Here is a 13,345-nt window from a genome sequence, read left to right as displayed (position 1 = left end):
AGACACCAAAAGCAATCACAACAAAAGCAAAAATTGGCAAATAGGATCTAATTAAACTTAAGAGCTTCTTCATAGCAAAAGAAACTGTCAACAGAGTAAATAGACAAACTAGAGAATGGGAGAAAATATTTGCAAATTATGCATCTAACAAAGGTCTTATATCCAGTATCCAGCACCGATAAGGAACTTAAACAAATATACAAGAAAAAAATCTCATTAAAAAGTGGGCAAAGGACATGAACAGACGCTTTTTCAAAAGAAGACATATATGTGGCCAACAAGCATATAAAACAAAGCCCAATATCACTGATCATTAGAGAAATGCAAATCAAAACCACAATGAAATATCATCTCACACCAGGCAGAATGGGTATTTTATTAAAAAGAAAAAAATAGCAGGTACTGGCAAGATTGCAGAGAAAAGGGAATACTTATACACTGTTGGTGGGGGTGTAAATTAGTTCAACCATTGTGAACAGCAGTGTGGCAATTCCTCAAAGAGCTAAAAACAGAAATATCATTTGACCCAGCAATCCCATTACTGGATATATTCCCAAAGAAATATACATCATTCTACAATAAAGACACGTGCATGCAAATGTTCATTGCAGCACTATTCACAATAACAAAAACATAGAATCAACCTAAATGCTCATCACTGGTAGACTGTATAAGGAAAATATGGTACATACACACCATGGAATACTATACAGCCACAAAAAAAGAAAATCTCCTTTGCAGGAACATAGATGGAGCTGGAGGCCATCATCCTTAGGAAACCAACACAGGAACAGAAAAGCCAATACCACATGTTCTCACGTAAGTGGGAGCTAAATGATGAGAACACATGAACACAAAGAGGGGAACAACAGATACTGGGACCTACTTGAGGGTGGAAGGTGGGAGGAGGGAGAGGATCGAAAAAATAACTAATGAGTACTAGGCTTAGTACCTGGGTGATGGAATAATCTGTACAACAAACCTCTGTGACAAGAGTTTACCCATACAGCAAATTTGCACATGTACCCCTGAGCCTAAAATAAAAGTTAAAAGAAGAAAAAGAAAATTGAATTAATCATATAAAAAAATTAAAATGCCAAATCACTAAGGTGGGGGGTGGAAGGTTTGTAATCCCTCAAACAATTTGGAGCAACTAATAGAAAATTGAGTTGGTTGTATTTGTACCAACACTTCTTGATATTCAATCCCTGGCAGTGATGGAATGAAATTTAGAATAAGATGAGGAAAGTGAGCAGTTTATGTAAGATCTGTGTAATAGAAGGTTCTAATCTACAGAGAACACAGTAAGAAGAATTTGGAAAAGGAAAATCTAAGAATGGAAACAAAATAGAATTAAGAGGGCATTTAGAAAGTAAGGCAAAGGAAGAATAAGATAAGGGTGGGGAGAGAAGGAGAGACCGTGAAACCAAAGACATAAGTACTGAAGACTATAGTTCTTTTGCATCATAACTAAGGGCCAGAGGTCTGATTTAGATGCCACAGCAAAGTTTGAAATGGGAACACTGTAGAGTAAATGTTACTGAGTAAATGTTACATATATTCTATGTATGAAATTGAAGTAGTTGGGAGAACTAGAACTGATAAGGAACAATGTGGAGTCCAGGGCTCCCTGTGTTTTGTGAAATTTAAATTCAAATCCAAGCCTTATGTCATTTGCCAATCTTCTTTAAAGGAGTCTCTCTCCCTCTCTCTTTTTTTTTTTTTTACTTTGTATTTTGAGAAAATTGTAGATTCACATGCAATTGTAAGAAATAATAGAGATTATGAATTATCCTGAACCCTTCATTTAGTTTCCCACAATGGTGACATCTTTCAAAACTACAGTATAGTATCACAACCAGGAAATTGACATTGATACAAACCATATCCTTTATTCAGATCTCATAGGTTTTATATACACACAGTTTTGTGCGTGTGTGGGTGTTTGTATGTACTTGGTTCTATTCAATTTTACGCGCTAATTATTTGCAATCTGTTTACACAAATGAGTCATTGTGTTTTAAGTAGATAAACATCTAAGGGACACACAATGACTTAAAGAAATTAGTTTTAAGGAGGTATGGCATATTTTTGCACATTTCCCTAGGGCTGAGTGCAATGTACTTTGTGCTGATTTTAACTTTAACATTCTAGGAATGATCGACTCAATATGCATGTGATGCCGTCTTCAATTTCTGTCAGTGAATTGTTTTCATAAAGTGGCCGAGCACATAACAAGTCTGTTTAGAAAAATCCATCTTGTCCAAGGAAACAAAATGTTTGAGTACGTAAAAATCTATAGATTTGAAAAATCATTTCACTGAGAGAAATCCTGGTGCACATTTATAGTCTAGACATGGATTTGAGAAAAGAAAAAGAACAGTGAAATCCTTTATTGGCTAGAAAACTAAAGATTGCCCAAAGTAGAAAGAATAATCGAGTTTCAGATTAAGGTAATACTTAAAGATTGAGTTTTGCACAATTGACTCTGATTATTAGCATGACTCTGACCCTGGGTCAGAGGCTTTCAAAACTGGCTGCCTATTAGAACTCCTAGGGGAGCTTTTAAGAAGTCCAGTGTCCTCTGGCACCTAAAGATCAGGAGAGAAGTATGGACACTGCACATTAGTGCTAGTTTAAAGGGTCCCCAGGTGATTCTAATATGTGCCCAGTGCTGCAAACCACTCTTCCAGACCCTGAGAAGTTATTGAATGATAAGTGTTAGAAACATTCCTGCTTGCAGAGCTGAAGAAGCAAAAAGTCATATTGAAGCGTCGCATTTTTATCTCAGTGCACCAGAATATACTGAAGTTTTTCTCCTCAAATTCCCTGGATTAAGTTATATATAAAGACGTAGATACAGGCATGAAAATGCATGCAAATACACACATGTAGATAAATATAGGTATAGCTATCACAGGCGTCTTCCTTTCAATCTTCTTTTGAGTATAACTGGGAATTTATCCTGAGAAATACTGATAAAATATAGGGCTAGGCAAATATAATTTGGGATGCTGTAGAGTGTTATTAGTAGAAACGACTTCTCTTTTCCGAGCCTTGTGAAATAGCTTTCAAGGGGCAGCTGGTAGTGATTTAAGAGCAGTCACAGAGACAGCCAATTAGCATTGATCAGTCATTATACTTATAGCACCTGACTATCATGCAATACAAAACTGATGCCGACTTGACCTTTTCATCCCCTATATTTCCTTCCCCATCTCAAACAGCAGCCAATCATACGCAATTGGCTTCATTATGAATAATGGGAAGCATCTTACATTCCTTTGTAGAGTGGTCCACCTCGGTATGGCACAGGATGGTTCACAAGGCCCTGCCTGTAGCTTTTTGTAGTTTACTTGAGAGACCACTAATAGAATTAACCTCTGCAGCTAACATTTACTGAGGAACCACTAATTGTAAGGTAAGTGTATTACTGACATTCCTTCATTCATTTCTACAGCCACCCTATGGCTGGCCATATTTTAAAGCTGAGGACAGTGAGGCAAAGATCATTTAAACCAGTAGCCCAGACTGGGCGCGGTGGCTCACACCTGTAATCCCAGCCCTCTGGGAGGCTGAGGCAGGAGTTGGAGACCAGCCTGGCCAACATGGTGAAACCCCCTCTCTACTAAAAATCCAAAAATTAGCTGGGCATAGTGGCATGGCCTGTAATCCCAGCTACTAGGGAAGCTGAGGCAGGAGAATCCCTTGAACCCAGGAGGCGGAGGTTGCAGTGAGCCAAGATCGCACCACTGCAGACTGGGTGACAGAGCGAGACTCCATCAAAAAAAAAAAAAAAAAAAAGCCCAAAGTCATATAGCTACCGAGTGGCAGAGCCAGAAAGTAATCCCAGGCCATTGAGTTCCACTGTGCTTGTAGTTAACCACTAATCTTTTCTGCCTGTCAGACTGTCCTCCCATAAGGGCAAGTTGCAAAAGATACTACATAGCTTGTAGCAAGTAAGCACATGGTTTTATATATGTGTATATAAATGTATGGGTAAATATGCATATGTGTATGAAATACTCTGTATATATGCATAGACTATATATGTGTGAAATACGCTGTACTTCTGCATGAAATACCATTTATATGCAGAGTACTATGTATTATACATATGCATGAGATACTATATATATTAGAATATTATATATCATAAAATACGTTGTATGTATGTATAAATACTGTGTATATATGTATGGAATACTATGCATATAAGTATGAAATTTGATATACATATGAAATGTATATGATAGTAAATGTATAGGATACTAAATATATTATCTACGTAGAAGTGGAGAGCAAGTTAAATGTCAATGTGACTTGATATGTTCGAGGTGTTTTTTTGTTCCGTTTTGTTTTTGTTTTTTGAGCTACGCTTTACTGATTCCATCAGAATCGGAACAGCAGGATGTTCTGAAAGATTTTGAATTGATTCTAATATGCGCCTGGAGAGATAATCGCTACCATGTGTAGTTGTCCAGACTCTCCGTGCAGAACTGAAGACTTGCGATTTGGCTGCGCCTAACTTTCTTGCAAGCCTCCTTAGGTTTGACCACTGATGTATATTAATGAATATAGCTAACCCTGAAGTTCTTTTACAAAAGCTATTCATTGTTCTCTCCTCTCTTCCTTCTGTAGGTAATGGGATAATTTATAATCATTTTCATTTTACAAAGGACATTAACCCTACTTTCTAATTTCAGAGTAAATTTTGAAAACATCAGGAGACACACTTTTTGGGACTTTGTCAAAGACTTGACAACAATTATTCTATATAGTCATCAGTTTTGTTTGCAGTGATTCACCACCCTGGGGTTTGCAAATATTGGCATTTTTCCCATGTGTGATAACTTCCAGGCAAATAGCCAATCGAATGATGAATTTGTAATGCTAAATGTTTTAAGAAGATAATTAAAAAGAAACCCCTTTTGCAGGTTTGCTATGACGAAGTATTCCAGGTTTTGATAAAATAAAAGTGATGAGGTTAGATTTGGCTCAATCCCACGCTTTTGAGTGCAAAATGTCTGCCAAGTCAAATTAGGCTATAAATTGAAGATGCATGTTGTGGGTATTTTTCATGGGCAAATGTTTCCCAATATTCTTACCACATTTTGTATAGAAATAAGTGATTATCGAATGAACTATCTTAAATGTGAAATATATATATATATAATTATTGTCAACATAAGAAATGTTTATTGACTGAGTAGTTTGAAGACATGCTATTATTGTTTTTCCACATGAAGATAATTTTCTGTTTCCCCAAATTAATTGCATGCCATGGTTTAAGACAATAATTATTTACTACTAAAGTATTCCCAAAGCTAGTCAGGTTACAGGTAAGTGTTGATAAAAGGCACCCCAGTATTCCCATACCAGCCATGCAAAGCATTTTGATGCCTTCCTTATTATCAAATCCACTTACCACACTTCCTTCAACCAAAACATCTGGGTTTGTGACTCTGGTTCCAAGCTTGAGAGAAGATGCCAATGAGTTGTCATGCCCCACCCCACATTATCAAAGAGACTTTCCCCTAGCATTCTAACAGAAGTGTTACCAAACCCAAGCCAAAGCCCAATTCTGTGCACATGCCAGGATTTGCAAATCCCAGCCCTACAGCTGTCTCCAAAGTGCAGGTGTGGGTGCTTCACCACTGTGCAGATAGCGACGTCTTTGTACCTTCATCTCTGTTCCTTTACAGGTGCTGTATTGTCATTTGGGCAAATGTCAGCTTTCTCTAGCAATGCCCAAAGCCAAAACATCAGCTTCATTCAGTTGCTGACAACCACAGCACCTATGCCAAGTGAAGACACTGAGGAGTCGCATAGGGAGTGGATTCTGAGTCCTGCCAAGGTGCTTGTCATCTCACAGAGGCCAAAAGCAACCCCACTGTGTAACATGAGAACAGCTTAAATCAACATACATTTTACAGTACAAAACCACAATGGAGAACTTGAAATGCGTATTTTAGGGAGGTGGATGACATGTCCTGTGGAGTCTATACAATCTTTTGCATGACTTTTTACTGGCTTAAGAAATCATTTGCTAGGCTTGCTTTTTGTTGTAGGGTTATTGTCTTTTCTCCCCGCCCCCCACAGGACATTTAGGACTTGGCTCCGAGGGAGCTCTCTTGATGTGTGTCCAGGATCCTTAGGCTGGGAGGCTTTAGTCACAGGAAACAAAGCCTGAGCTTTGGGGCTGGGAGGGGGCCTTCCCCTCACTTCTGCCATAAGGGAGGAGACTTATCTGGGCCCATAAGCAAAGCTTTGCCAACCTAGGGATGCACTTAGGGCCGACCACTGTTGATGAAAAGAGTCCAGCTCTGTAAAATATTTGAAGAAATTTAATCTGAACCAAATATGAGAGACCAAGGTCTATGACACAGCCCTCCAGAGACCCTGAGAACACGTGCCCAAGGTGGTCAGGCCACAACTATACAACTAGGTTTTATGCATTTTAGGGGGACATAAGACATAAATCAATCCATGTAAGATGTACATTGTTTCCATTTGGAAAGGTGAGACAACTGGAAGTGGAGGGCTAGGGGTGGGTCCAGGTTATAGGCAGATGCAAAGATTTTTCTGACTGGCAATTGGTTAAAAGAGTTTGTCTAAAGACCTGGAATCAATAGAAAGGAAATGTCGGGGTTAAGATAAGAGGCTGCAGTGAGCTATGATTGCACCACTGCACTCTAGCCTGGGCAACAGAGTGAGACCCTTTGTCAAAAAAAAAAAAAGAGAGAGAGAGAGAAGGGGTTGTGGAGACCAAGGTTCCTATTAGGCAGATGAAGCCTCCAGGTAGCAAGCATCAGAGAGAGTAGATCATAAATGTTAGTAAATGTTTCTTATCAGACTTAGAAAGGTGTCAACTTCTTAGTTGATTCTCTCCTGGATCAGGAGAAAGACCTTGAAAAGGGAAAGGGATTCTCTATAGAATGTAGATCTTCCCCAGAAACAACTTTGCATGGCTATTTCAAGATATGACAAATAAACACATTTGGGGTTAAAATACTTGGATTTCCTTTCTTATCTGTCATGTGATGCTATGCCAGAGTCAGGTTGGAAAGCAGGCCATGTTATATAGGGTTAAACAAAACCCCTCTGATGAGATATTAAGGTTTGTAGGGTGGACTCTTTAGGCCCCTTAGATAGGAATTTGGGCAAAAGACGAAAAAAAGGTCAAAGTTCAGTCCTCACCACCATGCTTATTGATGAGTGGTTGACTGGCCAGGGATTGTAGGTGGAATGACTGATGCATATTTATCCTGAAGGCCTAGCTTACTAAAAATTCAGCTGGCATTCAGGGCCATGGGGGTAAATCTGGAAATAGAGCTTGGCATCCAATCCTATAATAATTCCCCAAGTGACACTTTTAGGAAGTCAGAGTCCATGTGTCTCCATTAGTGTCTAGTGTATCACTCCATTTATAATTTGTATGGACTCCCTCTTAACTTTCTTAAGAATGAATGTTCTAAACAATTTTGCTACAGGTAGTTAGCCAGGCATGAGTGTGGCGGGAGAGTGCTTCCCATCAGGAAATGTCAGGCAACCATCAGGTGATGGTTGGGCAGTGATCACAATGCCTCTCTTAAAATGATAATTGGCAGCCAGCGCCCCGCCATGGAGAGACCATTTCCTGATAATTCACAGTTGTCACACTAAAGTGATAATTGATCGCAGGCCCCAGGGATAGGCAACTTGCTAAACAGTTGAGATTGGTAATCTGCAGCTTCCAATAAAATCTCAGGAGTTGGGAGTGAGTTTGGGCATTCTCCTTAGGAGACAAAATGGCAGAATATGACCTTCTGGGGGCATTCCACTGGAAAAAGGAAGAAAGCCTCAGGTGGGCATGCCCACAACTTCCTAAACACACTGCCCATGCTCACTTCCCAAGGCAAGTGTGTGCGTGGCTCACCCTTAAGGAAGAATGAGGGAAAAGGGGTATGAGATGCCAGAAGCAGGCCAGCAAATAAAGTCCTAGAGTCTAGGTTAAACGGGGCACTTGTCCTTCAAGTCACCCGCTTGGATCTCTTCTAGGTGTACTTTTCTTTCTTTCCTGCTCTAAAGCTTTTTAATAAACTTCCACTCCTTCTCTGAAACTTGCCTCAGTCTCTTTTTCTGCCTTATGCCCCTCAGTTGAATTTCTTCTTTCTTCTGAGGAGGCAAGAATTGAGGTTGCCACTGTTAAAGCAAACTAAATATGACCTGAGAAGGACTTGGTACTTCTATATTTCAGTCCTTGTGGATGAACTGCAACCTAACTTAGTAGGTCGACAAGATTGAAAACCTAACTTAGGAGTACCGACCTGTAACAATAGGTGAGTCTTGGCCAATCTGAACGGCCATACTTCAACCACTTACAGACTGTTAAGTGCTCAAACTGTGTTCAAATAAGGCAAACACTGAGCTGTAACCAATCCAGTTATTTTTGTATCTCACTTCTGATTTCTGTACGTTGCTTCCCTTTTTTGTCTATAAATTGGTTCTGAACACAAGGCATCCCTGAAGACTCGTTCATTGCTCAATTGAACTTCTTTAAATTTAATTTGGCTGGAGTTTTTATTTTAACAGATCAGACCCATCAGTAGTTTGGATATTTGCCACCCCCTAACATCTTCATGCTCTTCTAGATTTTTCTATACCAAGAATGGCATTGTAGAGGATTTTTGCAGTTACTTCTCCCTTTCTCTTTTCATTTTTTTTAACTGCAGCAAAACATTTGGTAGTTGACATGCTATACACTTTATTCAAGGACAACCAATGCCCTTGATTCAATAAGCCCAGAAAGCCTGAGGGATTTGAGGCCAGTGCTGGGGAATCCAGGTCTGTGAGATTTTCCTGGGATTTGACGAGGATCTGAGCAGATTCTCTGAACCTGTTTCAGTCACATTAATGTTGGTCATTGAAAACTTTCCTTCACTTCATTTTGCTCGCTGATAGTATTATCCAGAATTGAGTAGTAAGTCAATTCCAGAAAAGGCTGTGGATAGCAGAGAAATATGATTTAGAGTAGTAGAATTGCAGGATCATGGGTAGAATATAAATGCAGGAAGCAAAAGCTAGCTCAAAAAAGGAGAGATCACACAAAAGTTTTTAAAAAGGGAGACATAAAATTGTGTCCATATTTGATACCTAAATTATTTTATTTTTTTAAATTTTTAATTGTTATGGGTACATTATAGGTGAATATGTTTATGGGGTACATGTGATGTTTTGATATGCGCATGCAACGTGTAACAATCAAACCAGGGTAATCCAGGTACCCATTGCCTCAAGCATTAATCCTTTCTTTGTGTTACGAATATTCCAATTCCACTCTCTTAGTTATTTAAAAATATACAAGGAATTATTGTTGACATAGTCACCTTGTTGTGGTATCAATACTAGATCTTATTCCTTCTCTCTTTTGCACCCATTAATCATTCCAAATTATCCCCACCCCCCACGCCCACTCCCCTTCTCAGCCTTTGCTAACCATCCTTCTACTCCCTATCTTTAGGAGTTCCATTGTTTTAATTTTTAGCTTCCACATGTGAGTGAGAACATGCAAAATTTGTCTTTCTGTGCCTGGCTTATTTCACTTAATGTAAATGTCCTCAAGTTCCATCCATGTTGTTGTAAGTGATAGGATCTCATTCTTTTTTGTTAATTTTTAATTTTTGTGGGTACATCATAGGTGTATATATTTATGGGGTACATAAGAGGTTTTGATACAGGCATACAATGTGTAATAATCATATTATGTAAAATGGGGCATTCATCCTCTCAAGCATTTATCCTTTGTGTTACAAACAATCCAATTATACTCTTTTAGTTATTTTAAAATGTACAATTAAATTATTATTGACTATAGTCACCCTGTTGTGCTATTAAATACTAGATCTTATTCATTCTTTTAAACTATTTTTTGTACCTATTGAACATCCTCACTCCCCTCACACCCCCCAACTACCCTTCCTAGCTTCTGGTAATGATCCTTCTACTCTCTATCTCCATGAGTTCAATTGTCTTAATTTTTAGCTCCAACAAATAAGTCAGAACATGAGAAGCTTGTCTTTCTGTGCCTGGCTTATTTCACTTAATATAGTGACCTTCAGTTTCATTCACATTGTTGCAAATGACAGGATCTCACTCTTTTTAAGGGCTGAATAGTACTCCATTGTGTATAGGTATCACTTTTTTTTTTTTAGATGGAGTCTCTCTCTGTCACCCAGTCTGGAGTGCAGTGGCGCAATCTCGGCTCACTGCAAGCTCTGCCTCCCGGGTTCACGCCATTCTCCTGCCTCAGCTTCCCGAGTAGCTGGGACTACAGGCGCCCGCCACCACGCACGCCCGGCTAATTTTTTTTTTGTATTTTTAGTAGAGACGGGGTTTCACCATGTTAGCCAGGATGGTTTCAATCTCCTGACCTCGTGATCCACCTGCCTCGGCCTCCCAAAGTGCTGGGATTACAGGCATGAGCCACCACGCCCAGCCTATAGGTATCACATTTTCTTTATCCATTCATCTATTGATGCACACTTAGGCTGCTTCCTTATCTTGGCTATCATGAGTAGTGTTGCAATAAACTTCAGAGTGCAAACATCTCCTCAACATACTGATTTCCTTTCTTTTGCATATATTCACAACAGTGGGATTGCTGGATCATAGGTAGTTGTATTTTTAGTTTTTTGAAGAACCTCCATACTGTTCTCCATAGTGGCTCTTCAATACTTTTAATAAATGGTGGGGTGAGATACTGTCTGAAAAGATAGTCCTTGACTTACCAAGACTAGATATGGGGCTCGTAGGTGATACATACAAATAGCTATCACAAAACCCAGGAGTAGTGTGTACTGTCTGATGGGTGAGAACTTAAAAGTAGGGAGCCCAAGGTGATCTACATCATTTGCAGCTTCATTACCGCATGCAGCAAAGACAATGATTTTAATTACATCATGAGTGCTAACATCTGTTTCCTAACACTGCAGTAACAAATCACCACTAACAGTGAGTTAATACAACACAATTTTATCATCTTACATTTCTGAACACAGTCCGACAAGCTCACCTGGCAGGGCTGCCCTCCCTTTGGAGGCTTAAGGGGAAATTCCATTTCTTTGATTTTTCCAGCTTGTAGAGGCAACCTGCTCTCCTTGGCTCAAGGAGCCTCCTCCATCTTCCAAGCCGACTTGACAGGTTGAGTCCTTCTTATACTGAATCATTCTGATCTTCCCTTCTGCCTCCCTCTTCCACTTTTAAGGCTTTTTGTGATTACAGTGGGCCCACCCAAATACTCTGGAATAATTTCCTTTCCCTACTGTAAAGTCAGCTCATTAGCAACTTGAATTCCATTTGCAACCTTAATTCACTATTATCATAAGTCTGCACTTGTACATTGGTTTCATCGTAAATAATGGATAGTTTTCTTTAACTCATACTGACTCCTCCTGCACATAACAAAAAAGTATCTAGGTACCAGAAGACCCATGCTTATGTCTAATTCCCCAAAGTTGCTTTGGGAAATGCCTTCTTTCAAACAACAAATTCTAATTAACAGTGTCTCTGTGTGTACCTGATGTTCTTGTTGATACCTTACAGGATCATAATATTAATGACAGCAATCCTAACACAAACAAGAGCTAATATTCCTTATTGGGGAACCTGCTCTGATAGTCATGTAGGTTCTTTTCTATTTTCCCTAAGTATCAGCCGGTTTGAGAAATAAAGGGACAGAGTACAAAAGAGAGAAATTTTAAAGCTGGGCGTCCAGGGGAGACATCACATGTCAGTAGGTTCCGTGATGCCCCACAAGCTGTAAAACCAGCAAGTTTTTATTAGGGACTTTCAAAAGGAGAGGGACTGTGCAAATAGGTGTGGGTCACAGAGATCACGTACTTCACAAGGTAATAGAATATTATAAGGCAAATGGAGGCAGGGCGAGATCACAGGACCACAGGACTGGGGTGAAATTAAAATTGCTAATGAAGTTTCAGGCACCATTGTCATTGATAACATCTTATCAGGAGACAGGGTTTTGAGAGCAACCGGTCTGACCAAAATTTATTAGGCAGGAATTTCTTGTTCCTAATAAGCCTGGGAGTGCTATGGGAGACTGGGGTCTATTTCACCCCTACAGTCTACAGACCATAAAAGACAACCACGCCCAGGGGCCCGTCTATAGACCTACCCTCAGGTGCATATTCTCTTTCCCAGGGATGTTCCTTGTTGAGAAAAAGAATTCAGCACCATTTCTCCCATTTTCTTTTGAAAGAAGAGAAATACGGCTCTGTTCCTCCTGGCTCACCGGCGGTCAGAGTTTAAGGTTATGTCTCTTATTCCCTGAACAATTGCTGTTATCTTGTTCTTTTTTCAAGGTGCCCAGATTTCATATTGTTTAAACACACATGCTGTACAATTTGTGCAGTTAACACAATTATCACGTGGTCCTGAGGCAACATACATCTTCCTCGGCTTATGAGATGACAGGATTAAGAGATTAAAGTAAAGACAGGCCTGGGAAATCACAAGGGTATTGATTGGGGAAGTGATAAGTGTCCATGAAATCTTCACAATTTATGTTTAGAGATTGCAGTAAAGACAGGTATAAGAAATTATAAAAGTATTAATTTGGGGAACTAATAAATGTCCATGAAATCTTCACAATCCACATTCTTCTGCCATGGCTTCAGCTGATCCCTCCGTTTGGGGTCCCTGACTTCCCGCAACAATTCCTTGTGGTTTTTAATGTGGCAGACATTGGGCTAAAGTGATTCTTTTAAATGCATCATCATTTAATTCTCGTAACACCACATGTAGTAAGTCTCAGCATCATTCTTGTTTTACAGACAAGCAAGAGGGATAGAGAGGCTGAGTGCTTCTCTGAGCTCCTCCAGCCGACAAGTGACAAAGCTGCATGGTGACTTCAGAGTGTGGTCTTTAACATAAAGCCAAGTTGCCTCTGGGTGTGAGTATCAAAGTTGGCAATTGTCAATCTAGAGTGCAGGTGTTTCTCCAGGATGAAAAACATTCTTTATTGAAACATGCAACATGTTGTAGACATCATTCTTCATCTATTTTTCTACTTCACTTATCAAAATTACTCTTCTTGTATTTCACAAAAGACAGACACATCCCTCAGACATTCCAAATATGGCTGTGCTGCATTATCACCCCCAGTGGAAAACATTCCAATGTGCAAAAAAAAAAGAAAGAAAACAACAATTTGACAATGGAAGCAACAGTAAAAGTTTTGTTTGTTTGTTTTAAAATCAAACCTTGAAAACTACTTGCAGAGTTTTATGTCTTTCCTTGTCTCATGCATATTTTTGTAACAAATGAATCATGGTGTTAGATATAAGAC

This window comes from Symphalangus syndactylus, chromosome X, assembly GCF_028878055.3.
Source record: "Symphalangus syndactylus isolate Jambi chromosome X, NHGRI_mSymSyn1-v2.1_pri, whole genome shotgun sequence".
In the NCBI taxonomy this organism is placed as follows: domain Eukaryota; kingdom Metazoa; phylum Chordata; class Mammalia; order Primates; family Hylobatidae; genus Symphalangus; species Symphalangus syndactylus.
Note: the sequence above shows the minus strand (reverse complement) of the source record.